The sequence below is a fragment of the Lytechinus pictus genome, chromosome 14 (assembly GCF_037042905.1).
Source record: "Lytechinus pictus isolate F3 Inbred chromosome 14, Lp3.0, whole genome shotgun sequence".
NCBI lineage: Eukaryota > Metazoa > Echinodermata > Echinoidea > Temnopleuroida > Toxopneustidae > Lytechinus > Lytechinus pictus.
Genome location: NC_087258.1, coordinates 20,897,211 through 20,913,819, shown reverse-complemented (window position 1 = coordinate 20,913,819; position 16,609 = coordinate 20,897,211). Strand labels below are relative to the sequence as shown.

The window sequence follows — 16,609 nt, the reverse complement described above, 5'->3', positions numbered from 1 at the left end:
GTCTCTCTTCTCCTAAACAAATGATAAAATCACTTGACTTTATGATATCAATTATGCAGCTGTAGCTATTGTAGTGGTAATATCGGATTGATCAGTATTTCTACATTATTGTTTGGTTTGGTTGGGTTGGGTTTATTATCAGAATAACACCAAGATAATATAGAGTGTACATGAAGAATTACAAATGTGAATGTTATTCAGAGTCATTCATAATGATGCTGTTCTTCCTATAGAGGTATAATCACAGTAATGAGAGCAATAATGTGACAATATACATGACTAAATGAATAAAACGTATTTGGGTATACATTTAAAAGCAAAATAAGCATAACACATGAACGCGTGATAAACAAAGCATGGGAATAACTTACCGTAAGCCCCTCTTTACCCATTAATAAATAAAATCATTCTAAAAATAAAATATATGTACATGACACATACTTATGTGACATATATACATAATAACGTTGAAAGACTAAATTGCCAATTCAAAGAATAACTCGACTGCATGTATTTCCCCTCCAAAAATATTTACACAGAAGAAAAGCTCATTTAGGACAGATACGTACAAGAGTGATCCTTTAATTTCATGCAGGAAATGCAGTATGGAACCAAAATGAAAGTTCTATTAAAATGTCACCTACTTTTGCAAAGTTTTAAACATACCCCCAAAATATACGTTTTCTGCAGATGAGGTGTAAAATAATTCCGAGGAAATACATGAATATTCAACTTTTAATGGTGCATGCGACCATGTATGATTGTTGTGAATTTTTGCTTAAAAGGGATCTTTTTATCAAAGCATGCTTAATAATTTCCTCTTGCATAATGAATATTACTTTATTTTCTCGATCCGTTTTCAGATTCATACTCGAATCCCTTCCCCAATCAACACAATCAATGCTATTCAGCTAAGCGAAAACAGGTATTATACAGTCATAATAAAAAAATGCTTGTCTCAGTAACGTGACCATGTCCTGGGCTCTCTTCTGTTCTGAAAATGTATATGTATTGTCATTCTTATATTGTTCCTTTATTGCTTTTCGCACAATAAAGTGATGCAAAGCAAGTTACTAAGAAATGCAATGAGCGTATCATTTCATTTGGGGATTTTCAATTTAGACTGCTGCTCTCATTGTGCCCGATTCCTTAATTTTAAAGGCATAAGTTAACATTATAAACATGTTATTAAAAATAAAGATGAAATATATACATGGATGCCTTTCTACCAACTTAACAACTCTGAAACCAACAAACAAATCGAAAGAAACGCTTTTGATACATTAAAATCGAAGATTTTGTGAAATTTCTATCGTACCGATAATAGTAGAACACATAAGTGTATGTGATGAAACTAAAATGGTGTTTCCGTTCACTTTATATTTCACTTGTTTGAAGCACAAAATAATGATTTTCGGACGCTATTTATCTTTATTTATTTATTTTTTAAAATTATTTATTTACTTTTTTTTTTTTTTTTTTTTTTTTTTTTGGGGGGGGGGCTTAATTTTTGTAACATATCAGAGACACAGGTGATAAGTGGGACCTCGCAGCTCAGATATTTTTTTTTTTAAGTCAATACAATGTTAGCAAATGCCTTTCACACAAACCAATGTTTATACCATGGATATGAATCATCAGTGTTTGATCAGGCATGAGCAAATAAAAATAAAATAACTGGTGTCACCTGATGGGGAGAACGTTATAATGCCAACCATTGTCAAGTGGAACGCCTCTGGCAGTCTCGCCTGCATTACGCGATTCATAGCAACAGTGCTTCCTTTGAAAAACAGCTAATGAATAATTTTTCACAGAAGAAAAGACTAATAAGATAATAAAATATTATGTTCATTGACCCAAAATGACCTTTGACCATGATCATGTGACCTAAGGATTGTGCAAAACTATCATTCATACTTGATTACCCTTATGTCGACGTTTCATGAGCAAGTACCATAAACTTCCTAAGTTATGATGCCAATTCAACACATACTCCCAACACGGCCAGAGTTCATTGACCTTTAAATGACCTTTGACCTTGGCCATGTTCCTGAAACACACACAGGGTATTCAGGGATACATTGGTGCTCTTATGTCCAAGTTTCAAGAACTAAATCCATAGACTTTTAAAGTTATGATGACAATTCCACAAATAACCCCAACATTACCAAAGTTTGTTGACGCTAAATGACCTTTGACCTTGGTCATGTGACCTGAAAATAGCACAGGATGTATAAGGATACTTGATTGTTCTTATGGCTAAGTTTCATGAACTAGATCCATAAAAAAAAATTTATGATGACAATTCCTCCAATACCCCCAATATAGTCAAAGTTCATTGACCCTATTCAGTTCAGTGACCTTTGACCTTGGTCATGTGACCCGAAACTTGCACATGATATTCAGGGATACATGGTTGCTCTTATGTTAAAGTTTCATGAACTGGATTCATAAACTTATAAAGTTATGATGACAATTCCTCAAATAACCCCAACATGGCCAAACTTTGTTGACCCTAAGTGACCTTTGACCTTAATCATGTGACATGAAACTCAGGAAGGACATTCAGTGATACACTATTACCCTTGCGTCTAAGAACTAGGTCCATATACTTTTGAAGTTATGACAACATTTCAAAAACTTAACCTTGGTTAAGATTTCGATATTGATTCACCCAACATGGTTTAGTTTATTGACCCTATATGACCTTTGACCTTGATCATGTGACTTGAAACTCGGGCAGGATATTCAGTAACACTTGATTACCCCTATATGTCCAAGTTTCATGAACTAGGTCAATATACTTTCTAAGTAATGATGGCATTCACAAAACTAAACTTTGGTTAAGATTTCAATGTTGACGACGCCGCCGTCGCCGTCGGAAAAGCGGCGCTTATAGTCTCGCTCTGCTATGCAGCCGAGACAAAAAAAAACGTATTTATACTTAGAAATATAAATTTGACACCTTTTCTGAAATGTGAATTTTTGGCATATATATACACAATTTAAGCAAGTCTTCAGACATTACAGGAGAGGAGGGCATCATAGAGTTGAGCATATATTCAGTTTTATATCATTTATCTCAAGATTAAATATTCTCCAAATTTCCTTACTACATAATGTTCAATTATCTGTTTTTATGCATTCCTATTGTAACAACCTTTTGCCTAATAATTTTGATATTTCTTTCAAACCAACATAGATAAACATAATACTAGAAATTTAGCTGATACTCGTGCAATATATGGTCATTATTCTTTCTCAAACAATATTTGTATTTATATACATGTAGGGGTCCCATTATTTGGAATAAGCTCCCTCAAAATATCAAACAGTGCAAAACTGTACAAAGCCTTAAAAGACATTTGAAAATCTATTTAATGCAGAAATTATATTACTAATAGTATACTGATATAGAATCAATTATATTCATGTTATGTTTGTTTGTTCTGTATTTCCAGACTTCATTTGTTTTTATTGTGTTGTTTTGTGTTAATTTCATGATAATTAATTTAAAAGTTCTTCGTTACTTTCTGTGATCCTTCGACTATTCTCAAATATTCTTTCTTACATTGTATGTTAAAATGTATTTTATTTGAAATATCCATATTTCTTGATTTGTATGTTTTTATGAAGATTTTGGTAAATAAAGTTTCGATTTCAATTTAAAGTGAATAATAAATCGTGACTGATATTTTGATATCATCATGTTCATATTGGAAAAAAAACATAATGTGACATAGTGTGAACATGAAAATGTACAAATTTTATGTTAAGCAAAGTGATTTTATATTTTGATCTTCTTCATAGGAGACAACAGAATATACTCTACATAGATTTATAGCTTATCATATCTCATATAGGCTTATGATCAAATTCAGAAACTAATAGAAAAGTTCGCTATGCCAACAATTGATTATATATTTATATACAGCTTATCATATCTCATATAGGCTTATGATCAAATTCAGAAACTAATAGAAAAGTTCGCTATGCCAACAATTACGGCACATATATACAGCTTATCATATCTCATATAGGCTTATGATCAAATTCCAAAACTAACAGAAAAATTCGCTGAGCCAAACATTTATGACTCATCGCTTGAATAGTCATTAACTGATAAATAACATTTTTTTAAATATGGTAATGGATATGAACATTCTACGATAACTATTAGAATATGAAATATATATATGTATACAATGTATCGATTAATTCATTAAAATTCATTTTTCCTGACCATCGCTATCAGAATAACAGCCAATGTGACACATGTAACAGTATCCCGTTTATGTGATTTGTTCAACTGATAACCTATAATGTATATTCAGTTAGAGGGCGCACTCATGCTGAGTAATAAAATACCCTTCCTACCTGTAAAAAATATCTAACTACTCTCTGTTGTTCGAGTCAAGTAAAACCACTTAACAACCCAACCATAACATGAAACAACAGAGAGTGAACATAATCAAAATGTACAAATTTTACACAGTCACTAAGCAGTAAAAAAGTACATTGTTTAAGTCTGTCACTCTAACAACAAGCTGTTTAAATTTGTATGTAATTGTTTAAACTTTATAAACAACTTCTTTAAAAAAATTTAAACGATAGTTATTTGAGTGATGGGCTTAAACAACGTGCTTACAATTTGAAACAGCGTTTTTTTTTTTACAGCAGTATGTCATTTTGGAGCTTTTTTACAAAGTGATTACACGTTCACATTGTATTTACAAAGTGATTACACCTTCACATTGCATTATTCATTATTAGTAGGAGATAACAAGGGGTCATCATCATATGCATTATAATGATCAAATTCAATAGAAAAGTTCGTTGCGCCTAACAACCTATTAAATTATGAAGTCATATTATTTGATGAAATAGACATGAGAACTAAATATCCGACGCTTTAAGGAAATATGTTGATGTCCATATACTGTACATTACTGTACACGATAACTACGAGAATATGAACAAAACAAATTTGAATCAGATACATGGCTATGCCTCAAGGATATGGTTGCTTACAAACACACATACATGAAATCGTTGGCCTATGTTGGTCTCTCAATCCGGTGGAGTGGGTTAGATGACAAGTCAGAGCGCTAGTGCCCTTTTATACGATATTATTATCAGGTCCCTCGGAGAGGACCTTAAGCCGTCGGTTCACTGGTTGATTACTAACAACCAACCAATCGCACTTTCTCCACAGTCCAGTATAAAAATCCTCACCAACATGTTTTGTATATATACACCCAAAATTATTTACAAAATATAGATCAATACAGTAATGAAGGGGTACTCAGGCTGAGAGTGACAAACAAAAAACTGAAAATTTTATCAGCATTGCGTTACTTTGGTGACACTGTTATAAGATTGGTTACTGCTTTGACGGTAATATCATCATTGTTGAAACATATTTTACACACATACATTGTGATGTCCGTTAATGAAATAAGAAAAGGGAAAGTTGGGACCACACATCATCAGCCCACCTATCACTGGCCATTGCATGAATAGAGCTGTTTTCACAGAACATCGATAAACTAACATATTGATTAGTTGTTTTATCAGATTTTGATGAAATTTTCAGCGTTTTTGCCATTTTATACTATGGAGTATATCATAATATATATTCTGATTTTACTATTTTCAGCCAGGAGAACCCATTTTTAAAGGAATTTTACTGATAGTTCTATAGCATGCGTGACTAGTCTGTGTATTCCTACGAATGTCACATGATGGATCCTACCATTGGAATAAGATATCATGAAATTAGAATAAACAATAGAATATTGAAGCATGGAGGTAAAACAGGGTAACTGGGTGAATACATGTTACACAATATTGGACTGTGATGCTATATGGTGTGAGACAATCTGGATTACAGTGATACCTTGATGAAATATAACTTATAAGCACAAGCGAAGGCGAGCATGTCTGGGGAGAGGGAAACCAAGTAACACCAACTAATATCCAATGTCATATTAAGTGCATTGAATTCAACTCTTTCCTTCAGGTTCAGACCATCAAGATCATAGAGCCTGATCACAACGCTACTATTATCCTCATCAACACTCGCTACATACACCCTGTCCTGCTCATCCACGGCAGCATACAGGTAGATATCCTCTGGAGCTTGTAGAGACTCACCAGCATTCCCATCCCTGTCATAGACCGTCAACACGCTTGGATCCTCCCAACATGAACTCGTGACGATCAAACCCGTCCTGGTGATAGATGCCTGGCACGTATCGTGCTTTGTTTGAACAGTGTGTTTAAGAGTGGATCCTGTCGGGTCATAGATATAGACTTGTTTTCCATAGTTAGTAATGATGATTTCATCTGTTGGACTCCTGTTAACTCCGAGATAATATCCATTGTCTCTCACGTGGATTGTAGCTTTCCTGGAGCCAAGGGGAGAGTAGATGTGGGCTTCTGTTTTACCAGTAGACATGCATAGCGTCCCGTCCCGTTGCAACACCAGATCACTACATCTCATGCCACTTAAAGGTGTGTTTCTATACTGCTGCTTCCCACCATTTGAATCAATGATATCAATACCTCGTGCATAATCCCCATACCCGATAGCGACAGTGCTATTGGAGTGCTGTGCCATACCATACATCACTCCCCGTAGATCAACACACTGAATGACTTCCATCTTGGGATCTGATCCTAAGATGCTCCCGAGGTCAAGACGAGTATCGTCTGCTGGTTTGAACCTCTTCTCTTGTGCTTTCTTCGTTATGGCTGCCTTAGATGGATGATCAGTAAATTCTGATATTCTCCCGAGGTCAAGACGAGTATAATCTGCTGGTTTGAACCTCTTCTCCTGTGCCTTCTTCCTAATAGCTTCCACAGAAGTGCGATCAGTAACCTCCTTCAGCATGGCATCCAGCTCCTTACAGAGCAAGATATGAGCAGATAGAGTGTCTGTCTCAAGATGACCCAGTCTGTCATTATCTACCAGTGTTATTGAACTACAAATACTCTTGATTCTCTGTCGATATTTTGACTTCAAGACGTCGAGGTCGTCATCAAAACTATGCTTTAAGGCATGTATTTGCTCGGTGAGATTTCGAAGATTTTCTTCCAGCTCCTTGGCCTTGATGATGTAGGCTTGCTTGACATCATCTAGAAGTGTCTGCACTGCAGTGTGTACCTCATGACGTTGTATTTCTATGTTCTGAATGTTCTTCTCCAGCTCTGCTTTCTTGTCGGCACATCGCTGGGCAAGGTCCTTCACCTACGAATTGAAAGTGTGATAAATAAAAACAACGAATTTGGAAATATTGAATTAAGGTGAAAATAACAAATATCATTAAAGGACAAGTCCACCCCAACAAACAGTTGGTTTTAATAAAAAGAGCAAAATCCAACAAGGATAACGCTGCAATTTTTTATCACATTCGGATGTAAAATAAGTTGTGACATTTTTAAGTTTCGCTTAATTTTATAAAACAGTTATATGCACATACCGGTTGGTATGCAAATGAGGGAACTGATGGTATATCACTCACTCACTTCTTCTTTTGTATTTTATTACATCAAATATGAAATATTTTAATTTTCTCCCCTCTGTTCTGTGAAACAAAGTTTTATTTCTCCCTGAACATGTGGAATTACCATTGTTTAACATTTTATGGCTCAGTCAAGTTTGTCCTTATTTTCAAATCTGTAAAAATTGAAATATTGTATAGGTAAAACAATTAAAAAAAAACACACAAGAAATAGTGACCGATGGACATCATCGATTTTCTTATTAATTTTGCACGTGACTAATTAAAGTGTGCATATAACTATTTTGTAAAAATAAACAAATCTTCAAAATGTCATAACTTTCTTATTTCACATCCGATTTTGGTGGAACTTTCGGCATTATGCTTGTCTGGTTTTGCTATATTGATTCAAATCAATATTTTTCTGAGGTGGATTTGACCTTTAAAAATAATGACATACGATAATCTGAATAAGCTTGAAAGAGACCACAAACATTTATAAAAACAAAATTTCATTTCAAATTGTGACAATAATGATTATAATCGTCATTGTAATTCAACATTAAGAATAAAAAACAAATGAATTAGATGCAACAATATCTATAACATTGATAATGGTATTACAAATTAAAAGCATCATTATTATTGTGCATTCATCAGCATCCAGTAGTTGTAATAGTAGTAGTAGTAGTAGGGGTGGTAGTCGTGGTAGTAGTGGTGGTGGTGGTAGTAGTAGTAGTAGTAGTGGTGGCAGTAGAGGTAGTAGTGGTAGTAATGGTGGTACTACTACTACTAGTAGTAGCAGAAGTAGTAATAGTAGTAGTAGTAATGGTAGTAGTAGTAGTAGTAGTAGTAGTAGTAGTAGTAGTAGAAGAAGTAGTAGTAGTAGTAGTAGTAGTATATTAGTAGTAGTAGTAGTAGCAGCAGCAGTAGTAGTAGTAGTAGTAGTAGTAGTAGTAGTACCAGCAGCAGCAGCAGCAGCAATAGTAGTAGTAGTTGTAGTAGTAGTAGTGTGTGTGTTGCTAAACTTCGAGTCTCGAGTTTCGAGTTTCGAGTATCGAGTTTCGAGTCTCGAGTATCGAGTTTCGAGTCTCGAGTATCGAGTTTCGAGTTTCGAGTCTCGAGTTTCGAGTCTCGAGTTTTGAGTCTCGAGTTTCCAAAATTTCATTGGAATTGGTCATTAAAGACCCTCGCTTTAATTGCTTTTAAGACGCTATTATCCACATATTAGCGAAATCGAGCACGTAAAACACTTTTACTCTGGTGCCGCTAAAATCTTCTAAGGACATAAAAGGAAATAAAGTTGACACGTTGCAAGATTGTAATTTCATTAAGGCAAAATATGCTTTATCTGTTTTTCAGGTACTCGAAGCGAGCTATGCAGTAGAAAACGATTTAAATTCTCGTTTGGACGATTATAAAAAGATATGCAGTTCAAGGCTAGAGAGTACAAGTATGTAGCCTCCCATGATTAATATAGAAATTATAGCTAAAAACACTATGAATAAATCTAATTTTAAAAAGGCTCTATAATGACATAAACAAAAATCGTTAAATACACATTTCCACCATTTATAGGAAAAATCATTTTGATGGCTTTGTAAAAACAATTTCAAGGCCTATCTACTACTATTAACAACATATTATAATTCGGATGAAAAAGGCGAGACTCGAATTTTTCCAAAATTCGAGTTAAAAGCGCTGCCCTTTAATACTAATGGTAGGAACAATAAATTTGATTGATTTATAAATAGAATGTCAAAGCCTATCTACTACTATAAACAAAATATTATAATTCGGATGAGAAAGGCGAGACTCGAATTTTTCCAAAATTCGAGTTAAAAGCGCTGTCCTTTAATACTAATAGTAGGAGCAATAAATTTGATTGATTTATGAATAGAATGTCAAGGCCTATCTACTACTATTAACAAAATATTATAATTCGGATGAGAAAGGCGAGACTCGAATTTTTCCAAAATTCGAGTTTAAAGTGATGTCCTTTAATACTAATAGTAGGAGCAATAAATTTGATTGATTTATAAATAGAATGTCAAAGCCTATCTACTACTATAAACAAAATATTATAATTCGGATGAGAAAGGCGAGACTCGTATTTCTTCAAAAATTCGAGTTAAAAGCGCTGTCCTTTAATAGTAATAGTAGGGGAGCAATACATTTGATTGATTTGTAAATATAATGTAAAGGCCTATCTACTTCTATTAACAAAATATTATAAAAATTCCAGTCTCGCCTTTCTCATTCGAATCATAATATTTTTTTAATAGAAGTAGATAGGCCTTGACACTCTATTTACAAATTAATCAAATTTATTGCTCCTACTATTAGTATTAAAGGACAGCGCTTTTAACTCGAATTTCGGAAAAATTCGAGTCTCGCCTTTCTCATCCGAATTATAATATTTTGTTTATAGTAGTAGATAGGCTTTGACATTATATTTATAAATCAAACAAATTTATTGTTCCTACCATTAGTATTAAAGGGCAGCGCTTTTAACTCGAATTTTTGATGAATTCGAGTCTCACCTTTCTCATCCGAATTATGATATTTTGTTTATAGTAGTAGATAGGCTTTGACATTATATTTATAAATCAAACAAATTTATTGTTCCTACCATTAGTATTAAAGGGCAGCGCTTTTAACTCGAATTTTTGATGAATTCAAGTCTCACCTTTCTCATCCGAATTATGATATTTTGTTAATAGTAGTAGATAGGCCTTGAAATTGTTTTTACAAAGCCATCAAAATGAGTTTTCCTACTAATCGTTGAAATGTGTATTTAACGATATATGTTTATGTCATTATAGAGCATTTGTTAAATAATATTTATTCATAGTGTTTTTAGCTATAATTTATATATTAATCGCGGGAGGCTGCATACTTGTACTCTCTAGCCTTGAACTGCATATCTTTTTATATTCGTCCATGCAATCGAGAATTTAAATCGTTTTCCACTGCATAGCTCGCTTCGATTACCTGAAAAAAGATAAAACAAATTTTGCCTCAATGGAAATTACAAGCTTGCAACGTGTCAACTTCATTTCCTTTTATGTCCTTAGAAGATTTTAGCGGCACCAGAGTAAAAGTGTTTTACATGCATGATTTCGCTAATATGTGGATAACAGCGGCTTCAAAGCAATCAAAAGCGAGGGTCTGTAATGACCGATTCCAATGAAATTTTGGAAACTCGAGACTCGAAACTCGAAACTCGAGACTCGAAACTCGAAACTAGAAACTCGAGACTCGAAACTCGAGACTCGAAGTTTAGCAACACACAGTAGTAGTAGTAGTAGTAGTAGTAGTAGTAGTGGTGGTGGTAGTAGTAGTAGTAGTAGTGGTGGTAGTAGTAGTAGTAGTAGTAGTAGTAGTAGTAGTAGTAGTAGTAGTAGTAGTAATAGTAGTAGTAGTAGTAGGAGTATAGTGGTAGTAGTGGTAATAGTAGTAGTAGTAGTAGTAGTAGTAGTAGTACATGTAGCAGCAGCAGCAGTAGTAGTAGTAGAAGTAGTAGTAGTAGTAGTAGTAATGGTAGTAGAAGTAGTAGTAGAAGTAGTAGTAGTAGTAGTAGTAGTAGTAGTAGCAGCAGCAGCAGCAGTAGTAGTAGTAGTAGTAGTAGTAGTAGTAGTAGTAGTAGTAGTAGTAGTAGTAGTAGTAGTAGTAAACTCCAGTTATTATCATTATCGCCCGGGGGGGGGGCACTCGACCAAAAAAGTGGTAGGGGTGTGCCGCGGGCGAGACAAAAAACGGGGGCCTTGGAGCGGGCTCATTGTAAAAAGGAGGGTCCTCGGAACGGGCTTCGGAACTACAAATGTTTGTGAAAACGGGGGTCCTTGGAACGGGTCGCCTGCGTGCGAGTGCGTATGCATCCCTATGGAACGTACATGCAGCTAGCCCGGCGGCACGACTGACGGGCGCGTTAGCGCAGAGGCGATGGTCGGACAGCGAGCTGCGGCCGCTTTTCACCAAAATTGCGACCGGAACGGCGTAACGGAAAATATGCGAAGCCCTGGAGCGGATTTTTTTTTTTCTTCTTTTTTTCTCGAGAAGAAGAAAATGCTATGCTCTGGAGCGGCTTTCTTTGTTCTTTTTTTCAATAAGACAAAAATGCTATGCCTCGGAACGGAAATTTGAGTGTAAAAATGGGGGTCCCCTCCGCGGCACATACCCACTATGCAATATATACTGAGTGCCCCCCCCCCCCGGGAATTATCGTCACCACTATCATAATCATTACCAAATCGCTACCAAAACTGTAATAATCATTGTTGTTTACTCTTTCCGAAATCTTTGATCACCCTTAATATTTAAAGGACAAGTCCACCCCAACAAAATGTTAATATTGATAAAAAGAGAAAGAGAGGGGTGGTAGTCGTGGTAGTAGTAGTGGGAGTAGTGGTAGTAGTAGTGGTAGTAGTGGTGGTGGTGGTAGTAGTAGTAGTAGTAGTAGTAGTAGTAGTAGTAGTAGTAGTAGTAGTGGGTAGTAGTGGTGGCAGTAGAGGTAGTAGTGGTAGTAATGGTGGTATTACTAGTAGTAGTAGTAGTAGTAGTAGTAGTAGTAGTAGTAGTAGTAGTAGTAGTAGTAGTGGTAGTGGTAGTAGTCGTAGTAGTAGTAGTAGTAGTAGTAGTAGTAGTAGTAGTAGTAGTGGTAGTAGTAGTGGTAGTAGTAGTAGTAGTATTAGTAGTAGTAGTAGGAGTAGTAGTGGTAGTAGTATTATTATTATTATTATTATTATTATCATTAGTAGTAGTAGTAGTAGTAGTAGTAGTAGCAGCAGCAGCAGCAGTAGTAGTAATAGTAGCAGCAGCAGCAGCAGCAGTAGTAGTAGTAGTAGAAGTAGTAATGGTAGTAGTAATGGTAGTAGTAGTAGTAGTAGTAGTAGTAGTAGTAGTAGTAGTAGTAGTAGTTGTAGTAATAGTAGTAATAGTGGTGGCAGTAGTGGTAGTAGTGGTAGTAGTGGTGGTATTTAGTAGTAGTAGTAGTAGTAGTAGTAGTAGTAGTAGTAGTAGTAGTAGTAGTAGTAGTAGGAGGAGTAGTAGTGGTAGTAGTAGTAGTAGTAGTAGTAGTAGTAGTAGCAGCAGCAGCAGCAGCAGCAGCAGTAGTAGTAGAAGTAGTAGTAGTAGTAGTAGTAGTAGTAGTAGTAGGAGTAGTAGTGGTAGTAGTAGTAGTAGTAGTAGTAGTAGTAGTAGTAGCAGCAGCAGCAGCAGCAGCAACAGCAGTAGTAGTAGTAGTAGTAGTAGTAGTAGTAGTAATGGTAGTAGTAGTAGTAGTAGTAGTAGTAGTAGTAGTAGTAGTAGTAGTAGTAGTAGTGGTGGCAGTAGTGGTAGTAGTGGTAGTAGTGGTGGTATTACTAGTATAGTAGTAGTAGTAGTAGTAGTAGTAGTAGTAGTAGTAGTAGTTGTATTAGTAGTAGTAGTAGTGGTGGTGGTGGTGGTGGTAGTAGTAATAGTAGTAGTAGTAGTAGTGGTGGTGGTGGTGGTGGTGGTGGTAGTAGTAGTAGTAGTAGTAGTAGTAGTAGTAGTAGTAGTAGTAGTAGTAGTAGTAGTAGTAGGAGTATAGTGGTAGTAGTGGTAATAGTAGTAGTAGTAGTAGCAGCAGCAGCAGCAGTAGTAGTAGTAATAGAAGTAGTAGTAGTAGTAGTAGTAGTAGTAGTAGTAATGGTAGTAGTAGTAGTAGTAGTAGTAGTAGTAGTAGTAGTAGTAGTAGTAGTGGCAGTAGTTGTAGTAGTGGTAGTAGTGGTGGTATTACTAGTAATAGTAGTAGTAGTAGTAGTAGTAGTAGTAGTAGTAGTAGTAGTAGTGGTGGTGGTGGTGGTGGTGGTGGTGGTGGTGGTGGTAGTAGTAGTAGTAGTAGTAGTGGTGGTGGTGGTGGTGGTAGTAGTAGTAGTAGTAGTAGTAGTAGTAGTAGTAGTAGTAGTAGCAGCAGCAGCAGCAGCAGCAGTAGTAGTAGTAGAAGTAGTAGTAGTAGAAGCAGTAGTAGTAGTAGTAGTAATAATAGTAGTAGTAGTAGTAGTAGTAGTAGTAGTAGTAGTAGTAGTAGTAGTAGTAGTAGTAGTAGTAGTAAAGTCCAGTTATTATCATTATCGTCACCACTATCATAATCATTACTAAATCGCTACAAAAACTGTAATAATCATTGTTGTTTACTCTTTCCGACATCATTGATCACCCTTAATATTTAAAGGACAAGTCCACCCCAACAAAATGTTAATATTGATAAAAAGAGAAAAATCTAACACGCATAACACTTAACATTTTATCAAAATTTGATGTAAAATAAGAAAATTATGACATTTTTAAATTTCGCTTAATTTCACAAAACAGTTATATGCCGATCCTGGTCGGTATGCAAATGAGAGGACTGGTGACATCACCCAATCACTATTTCTTTTGTTTTTTTTTATTATAAGAAATATTAAATATTTAAATTTTTCTCATTTGCCTGTGAAATAAAGTTTTACTTCTACCTGAACATGTGTAATGACCACTGCTTAACACTTTATGGGATAGTCAAGTTGGTCTTATTGTTAAACATGTAAATATTGAAATATTGTATAATTCAATAAAAAAAGAAATAGTGAGTGAGGGACATCTCTTTTGCATATGACTAAATTGTGTATACATTATTATTTTGTGAAAAATAAGCGAAAGTTAAGATGTCATACCTTTCTCATTTTACATCCGATTTTGATGAGATTTTCAGCATTATGCTTGTCCGATTTTTCTCTCTTGATTCAAATCAACATGTTTATAAGCAAGACTAATAATCATCAAAAACTGTAATGATCATTGATGTTTGTTCTTATCGACATCAATGATCAACCTCAATATCTGTATCAGTGTCTAACCATGCTAACCTACCTACCGTACGCAGTGAAAATGCTGTTAAAAATGTATATGGAACGCTGTTTAACCTTACCGCAGTAGTTCAAAGTTTTAACAAGTCTTTAAACTCTTAGACAGGAAAGTTTGATTTTAGCTTATAATTGTCAATGTAAGGTTTAAATAGAAAACATCGTTATATTGAATTTATGTTTAAAATGCTGTTTACTTTTCATAAGAGACTGTTTAACAGCATTTTTAAAAAAATATTTCAAACAAGTTTTCAAACTCCCAAAATCACTGTTTGATTTTTACTATTTGATTTTCAAAGAAATTTCTTAAACTTTTTAATTAAAGATTCAATAGTAAACAGCATTATATGTATTTTTAAATAGCGTTTTTACTGTGATAATTATGAATAAATTTACCTTCTGTCGCAACTCCTGCTCAAAGTTAACCTGGTTCTTGATTTTGTGATATTGATGATCAACGAGTACGCACTTGTGAGAGACATGGACCTTACAATCCTCACAAAACATGTCCTTGTTCTCTTGTTTGTGGATGGAGCACTTCTCGAATAAATGACCAATGCTGACCTTCCCTTCGGTGACATCATCCATGGATACGATCTCATGACCGTCAAAGAACATGGTAAGATGTTGATGGCAATGTAAGCACTCATCACACATATAACAACTACATGTTCTGCAGAATGATACAGCGTCTTTCAGAGACTTGCAAGTGGTGCATTTCTGACACATCTCGAGGACAGCATTCATCCCTCCACACTTGGCGTGGTAATCGTCTACGCATCCGTTGATGGAGACATTGAGGCGGAGATCATCGACACGGCTGGTGGACAACTTGGTGATCTCCCTGCAGAGAGGACAGACCATGTGATCAAGGTCCTGGTGGGTTACACTGTAGGTCGTATTTCTTGAGACATCGCCTACAAAATGTGTGTCCACATGAAGTTAAGATTGTCGCCTCGACAAATATATCAAGACATAATGGACAAATCAGGTTCGGTGAAGAGCTTGATGATCCACACTTCTCAGCCATCGCTAAATTAATTTACAAACACGAGATCTAAATTCCAACGAATATAAAACATATATGTCTATCAGGACTTATGTATATTGAAACGTCAAGTTCGTGATACAACGCAATGGTTCAGCTTAATACTATTGCTGTACTTCAATACAAATTCAACTACAAGTCAAACACACCCACTTTGAACATCCTATAACAATAGAACTGGGTATTCCCACCTACCTTTGAACTTGACTGCGTGTTATGTATTTATTCATCGATAGAGGGGGTGTCATTATCAAATTAGGCATTTTGTCTTCATGTGCAAAATCCCCACAATGGATGATTTTATCTTTCATATTGTATGCATGCAAGTCTATTTCTCTATCAAGAAGATATTTTATTCTGCTACCTTACTTGAATTTTCGAATTTTCCTTTATTAAAAGAGAGTATGCCTTTCCAGTGTAACTCATTTACAGATATTATTATGCAAAAAACAAAAGAGTCAATTTTCCGTGTTTTTCCCTTCATATGCATAAATCCCAGAATGTATGGTTTGATATTTCCAATGTTTTATGCATCTCTTTTTCTCTATCAAGAAAATATTTCATTAGGTTACCTGACTTCAATGTTCCAATTTTCCATACAGACAGAATCTGTTTTCATCATTTAGATATCTGATTATGTAAAAAAGTAGGTAATTTTTCCACAATTTTTGTCTTCTTGTGTAAAAATCTCAGCATGGATGATTTGATATTTTCAATATTGTAATGCATCTCTATTTCTCTATCAAGAAGAGATTCTGTTGTGGTACCTGACCAAATGTTCCATATTTTGAGAGATCTTTATTCGGTAACAAGAACAAAAATCTTTAAAGGAAAGTTCTGAGTCTATATGTTGATATTGTTTTGTGACATTGTGGTTTTATGCTCTCTTTTTTTTTTAATTGTTTGAGTAAAAGAAAATCAGTCAGTAATGTTTTTAATGTGATTCTATTTTTAAAAAATAGTATCTTTCTCTCATCTCTGATTCTCGCTCGGGTTTCATCTCATGTACTCCTGATCCACTCTTCTCATATTCTCTCCCAACTCCCACCCCCTCACCCCCTCCCCCACTCTCTCCACCTTTTTATTTCTTTCTGTGTTTATTTGTCTTTGTTTGTGTATTTTTCTTTTTTTTCATTCTGTTTTATTATAGGAAAGATATTTTTCTCAATGTTTATTGTTGTCACTCATGG

At 35.0% G+C, this 16,609-nt stretch overlaps 1 pseudogene; it reads right to left on the bottom strand.

The window, feature by feature from the left end:
• Window positions 1–1,538: 1,538 nt before the first annotated feature.
• On the bottom strand, window positions 1,539–15,401 carry LOC135156631 (uncharacterized; annotated as a pseudogene).
• Between the last annotated feature and the right edge of the window lie 1,208 nt (window positions 15,402–16,609).